This window comes from Hypanus sabinus, chromosome 7 (assembly GCF_030144855.1).
Source record: "Hypanus sabinus isolate sHypSab1 chromosome 7, sHypSab1.hap1, whole genome shotgun sequence".
In the NCBI taxonomy this organism is placed as follows: Eukaryota; Metazoa; Chordata; class Chondrichthyes; order Myliobatiformes; family Dasyatidae; genus Hypanus; species Hypanus sabinus.
This window is the reverse complement of record NC_082712.1, coordinates 22,686,873-22,692,872: the sequence shown is the minus strand read 5'-3', so window position 1 is coordinate 22,692,872 and position 6,000 is coordinate 22,686,873. Positions and strand designations below refer to the sequence as shown.

Genomic DNA, 6,000 nt, shown 5'->3' with positions numbered 1-6,000 from the left:
TTTTGTGTTGCTCTAGAATTCCAGTGTTTTTAGAATCTTTTGTGATTATAAATTTTCTTAGGCCTACCTTGAGTTAACACAACTGAAATGTAGTTATAAATGCACCAAATCCTATTCAGAGGGTAATCAGCAATGAACAACTAATGTCAGCATTACCAGCACCAACCTCATAGAGTCACAGTGTCATCCAGCATGGGAACAGGCCCTTCAGCCCACTAGCCCATGCTGACCAAGCTTCCTATCTAAGCTAGTCCCACGTGTCCACATCTGGCTGATATCCCTTTAAACATCTCTGATCCATGTACCTGCCCAAGTAACTTTTATTGCCATCTGTGTGACAAAAGTTGCCCCTCAGGTTCCTATTAAATCCCTCCCCTCTCACCTTAACCCTTGCTCTTTAGTTTTTGATTTCCCGACCCTGAAAAGAAGACTGCACACAATCACCTTACCAATGCCTCCCATGATTTTAGACTTGTCCTGTAATGTAATGACTGAAGTCCCAGCCTGCTCAACCTTGCTCCAGAATTCAGAGCTTCTGTCATAAGGTCAGGTGTTGAATCAGGACCCAACTGCAGGACACAGACACTGGAGTCCCAGAAACAGGACAAGAGAGAAACTAAGGACAGGACAGGATGCGGTCTAGGCAGGGGAAGCAGGACCAGGACGAGGGACTGAGAACAAGGAGCCTGGGGTGAACTCTGAGCCCGAGACAGGACAAGGACCCAGAACCTGGGTCTTACCTCAGGCTCAGACCCCCAAACCCAGACAAGGACAAGACAAGGCTTGGCTAGGGACTTGGGGTCTTGAGGCTAGAGGCAGCAGGATTGGGTCAAGGCTTGAGGCTGGAGACGGGGGCAGACTAGGAACTGTACATCAACATAGAGCCAGGACTCATCTATAACTCCACACCAAGGTGGAGCAGGACCATCCATCAGGTAACAGTAGAACAACCTGACTTATCCCACAGAAGCAAGGACAAGGCAAGTCAGATACCCCCCACAGGGCAACAGCAAAATGGCCAGACTTACCCCACAGGGGCAAGGACAGAAAGAGACAAACACCAGGGAACAACAGACAGTTCCACCTCTGCATCAGGGTGGCTCCAAGAAGCCTTTACAGCCGGCAGCCTTGGCTGGCTACAGAAACAACCAGATCGCTACCTAGCTCAGAGTGGCTGACAGCCACCCAGCTGGCCCAGGAAACAGCTAAATCCATACCACAATGATCACTCCAACTGCTACCAGCAAGGCTCCCAGAAGCCATGGTTCTCCGACACAGCCCCAAGGATGGCAAGAGTCCATTCTAGCCTTCCACCAGCCATCTGTGCCATGAGTATCTTGACAGGACCAGGACCACACACAATACCAGGGCCACTTATATTCCCAGTTCCAACATGAGCCTAAGGTGTTTCTAATTAAGTCCAACCACAGCAAGGGACCACCGGAAAACCCGGAGTCCGGAGCCTGCAGACCGGACCACGGACTTCGGACTGAACCACCACAGCTTCGAGTTCCAGCAACATCCTTGTAAATCTCCCCTGTACTGTTTCCAGTTTACTGGCATCGTTCCTATAGCGAGATGACCAGAACTGAGCATAATATTCCAAATGTGGCCCCATCAACTTAATGCGCAAGTACCACACAATGCCTTTTCTCAGTGCCTCGACAGATGAGGGTACATACTGTGAACTAAAAATTATCAAGATTAAAAAATCAGTATCATCTATGTAACTGTGCTCAAAGCAGGATCAGGAGTCCAGATGGAGAGGACCTGACCCCAACACCTGAAGTCTGTCACTGACACTGACCTCTCTCTGTTAACTGTTTCATAACTTCTTAATTCCGCCACTAGATGGGGCACCACACAGACTCCATTGATCTACCATGAAGGTAAAAGGCGGAAGATTTTTGATGATGAACTTCAACAAAAAATAAATTACAAAAAAAGAAACTTATTTTTTATTTGTCACATACATTGAAAAATATATTCAAATGCTTATTTGTGTCATAGTTTGCAAAGCTGCACAAGTGTCACCACACTGCGGCACCAACATAGCATGCCTATAGTTCACTCACCCTAACTTGTACATGTTTGGAATGTGGGAGGAAACTGGAGCACCCATAGGAGGCCCACACAGTTATGATGAGAATGTGCCTCCCTACAGACAGCAGCAGGAGTCAAACACCTATTAGCGACCAGCGACTTTGCTGAGCAATTGCTCAAACCTCTGTGCTACCCCGCCTTCCCGCGTGAAAGCAGATCCCAGCCTCAGTGAAGGTGAGTCCCATACACTTCAAAGTTCAAAGTAAATTTATTATCAAAGTACTTACAGTGCTGTGCAAAAGTGTTAGGCAAATATATATATACATAGCTAGAGTGCCTCTGCACAGTACTGTGGTGATTTTACATATTGCACTGTACTGCTGACATACAAGAAAAAAATTGAGACATATGTGAGTGATGATAAACCTGATTCTGATACGGGTCCCTATTGTGGACTGAGAGTGGGAAGGGGACAAGGAGAAGGGAATCACGGATGGGAAAAGGGGAAGAGAGAGGGGAGGGAGCTGGAAGTATCAGAGAGATATTCTGTAATGATCAATAAAACAATTGCTTGAAATCGAATGACCTTGCCTGGTGTCTCAGGGTTGGGTGTGTCTGCACCCGTGCCAACCCAGCGCTGGTACTCCTTCTCTGCCACCTGTCTCACACTCCTCCTGTGACGCTCCACCTTCGCCATTCCCAACATCCTTTGCTCCCACCAGATTCACAAACTTGCTCACCACTCTGTGTTGACAAATACAGTACTGTGGAAAAGTCTTTGGCACCATAGCTATATGTATACATATATATATATATATATATATATATATAATCTATATTTTCATTTATATTTATCATCTGTTATGAGCAGAGAGACAACATCTGCCGGAAGTAAATTCCTTGTATGTGCACAGGTACTTGGCGATTAAAGTCTGATTCTGATTCTGATATATATACACAAAGTCATAATAAATAAATAATATTGTGAGCAAGAGTTGTAGAGTCCTTAGGTTGTGGAATCAGTTCAGAGTTGATGTGAGTAATCCATGCTTGCTCAGGAGCCCGATGGCTGAACTGTTCCTGAACCTGTGGTGAGGGACCGTAGGCTCCTGTACCTAATTTATTATGCTTTGTTTCATCAACAAAATTCTTACTGCCATTACAAGGTGTTCAATATTTACGTATCTAAAGTGAAATCTATCAATGCTCATGTATGGTTCAAATAAATTGCTATGATTTCACTTGTTTTCTGGGATTCTGTTCTGTTGTCATTAGCCTCACCACAGCAGGCTCCAGTCTTGTTGTTGGCAAAGTGGCTTGACACATCCAGTGGCTGTGTAAAAGTTAACACAGATTTTGTGTTGCTGAAAATCTTTGGACAATGGCTTTCTGTGGAGATGTTACTGAATTAATTGTAAGTACTTACTTGTGCATAAACATGATGTAAGTGAAACATCAGCTGCTCTGCAACCAGAGCTTGTGATTCTAACAGCCTGGAGGTGTATTAGGTTAAATTACTTCACAGCAATAGAGAATGCTAACAGTAGAAATACTGACTGCTTTACATTTTTCATGGATCCCATGCTGAGCAAATAAAAAACAAAATATTCATGACAAATGTTGTGCAAATTGTTAATGTTTCATTGCAAGTGTAAGTCAAAATCCCTCTGTTGAAATCCTTTTATTTCACCATTTCCAGCTAGAGCAATTTCCAGAAATGATGATCAAACCTATTTGACTGTATGATTGATATTTCATCATTGCCTTCTGGGTGTCTGAACTGAAGTTATTACAAGGAGTTTGATGTCCATTCCAAATCACTGGAGGCTTCAGCAGGTGTAAGATAATTAAAATTTGCTAATGATTACAGCAAGTCAAATTATTAAGATTATATTTGATTAATAATTTAAAGTGATTTGCATTCACATTGATACTTAACTAACTTTAGCACTCAATAGCACTTTCTTAGGTACAGGGAATATCTAATGAACTGGTCACTGAGTATATTTATGTCTGTTCATGGTCTTCTCCTCTATAGTCCTTCCCACTCAAGGTTCCTCATTCAGAAATGCTCTTCTGTAGCCACTCTTGTAACATGTGATTATCTGGGTTAGTGTCGGCTTCCCGTCAGCTTGAAGCAGTCTGAACATTCTCTTCTGACCTCTCTCATCAACAAGGCATTTTCGCCCACAGAACTGCTGCTCACTGGATTTTTTTTTGTTTTTCATACCATTCTCTGTAAACTCTAGACACTGCTGTGTATGAAAATCCCAGGGGATCAGCAATTTTTGTGATACTCAAACCACCCTATCTGGCGCTTACAATCATTCCACAGTGAAAGACACTCAGATCAAATTCCTTCCCCAAACTGATGTTTGATCTGAACAACAGCTGAACCTCTTGACCATGTCTGCATGCTTTTGTTCAATGAGTGGCTGCCACATGATTGGCTGATTAGATATTTTCATTAACAAGCAGGAATACAGATACACTGAATACAGTGGCCACAGAGTGACTTTTGGGTTTAGTACATATACATTTAGCAATTGACTTCGACTACCAGTCTTCACATCCAAAAATGTATTGTGCATTTAGTTTGGAGTGCAGCTCTGGCCACAGTGTTGAGGACAATCGTGGCAGAGGTGCTGCCATGACCTATCCTTACTGATTGTGGTTTGTTGGTAAGGAAGTCAAGAATCCAGTTGTTGAGCCCCACTGCAGACTAAGTAAGGTAGCATATGCTTTTCCTTGAAATTAGAGCAACAGTTAGTGACTTGAGGCAATTCTTTTGTAAATTCCTCGGCTAATGTAGTGGGATTTTCTTCAGCTCATAGAGGGATCAGAAGTGGAGAGAGTGAGCAGTTTCAGGTTCCTGGATGTCAGGATCTAACGTGGTCCCAACATATCGATGCAGCGATAAAGAAGGCTGTACTTCATTAGGAGTTTGAAGAGATTTGGCATGTCAACAAAAACACTCAAAAACTTCTATAGCTGTACCGTAGAGAGCATTTTGACAGACTTCATCACTGTCTGGCATGGGGGGATTCTGCTGCACAGGACTGAGAGAAGCTGCAGAGGGTCATAAATTTAGTTGGTTCCATCTTGGGTACTAGCCTACAAGGTACCTGGGACATCTTCAAGATACGGTATCTCAAAAAGGCAGCATCCATTATTAAGGACCTCCAGCACCCAGGGCATGCCCTTTTCTCACTGTTACCATCAGGTAGGAGGTACAGAAGCCTGAAGGCACACACTCAGTGATTCAGGAACAGCTTTCTCGCCTCTACCATCCAATTCCTAAATGGACATTGAACCCTTGAACACTACCTCACTTTATCAATATATATATTATTCCTGTTTTGCATTATTTTTTAATCTCCAGTATACATATAATGTAATTTATTTATTTATTTGTTCTTCTGTATTATGTATTGGCACGTGGCCTAGTGGGCAAGGCATCAGACTAGTAACCTGAAGGTCACTAGCTGAGGCGGCGTGTTTGTGTCCTTGAGTAAGGCACTTAACAACACATTGCTCTGCGACGTCACCGGTGCCAACCTGCATGGGTCCTAGTGCCCTTCCCTTGGACAACATCGGTGGCGTGGAGAGGGGAAGGCCTGCAGCTTGGGCAACTGCTGGTCTCCCATACAACCCTGCCCAGGCCTGCGCCCTGGAAACTCCAGGCGCAGATCCATGGTCTCTCGAGACCAACGGATGCCACCACCATATTATGTATTGCATTGAACTGCTGCTGCTAAGTGAACAAATTTCACGACTCATGCTGGTGATAATGAACCCGATTCTGATTCTGGTGAGATTTGAACTCATGACTGGTCAGCAGTCCAGGTCTTTTGAGCCGTTGTTCCAGGAAAACCTTGAAAGATGATTAAAATCTGCTTAAAATTATAGTCAAATCATTAAGATTTCAATTGATGATGTGCATTACATTCACAGTAG

General features: G+C 43.7%; 1 long non-coding RNA gene across 1 annotated transcript in view; it reads left to right on the top strand.

The window, feature by feature from the left end:
• Positions 1-2,198: 2,198 nt before the first annotated feature.
• LOC132396294 (uncharacterized) overlaps positions 2,199-6,000 on the top strand; it is a 63,975-nt gene continuing 60,173 nt past the window's right edge. The window contains exon 1 of the long non-coding RNA XR_009512931.1: positions 2,199-2,277. This is a non-coding gene — a long non-coding RNA (uncharacterized LOC132396294). The remainder of the gene's footprint in view (positions 2,278-6,000) is intronic.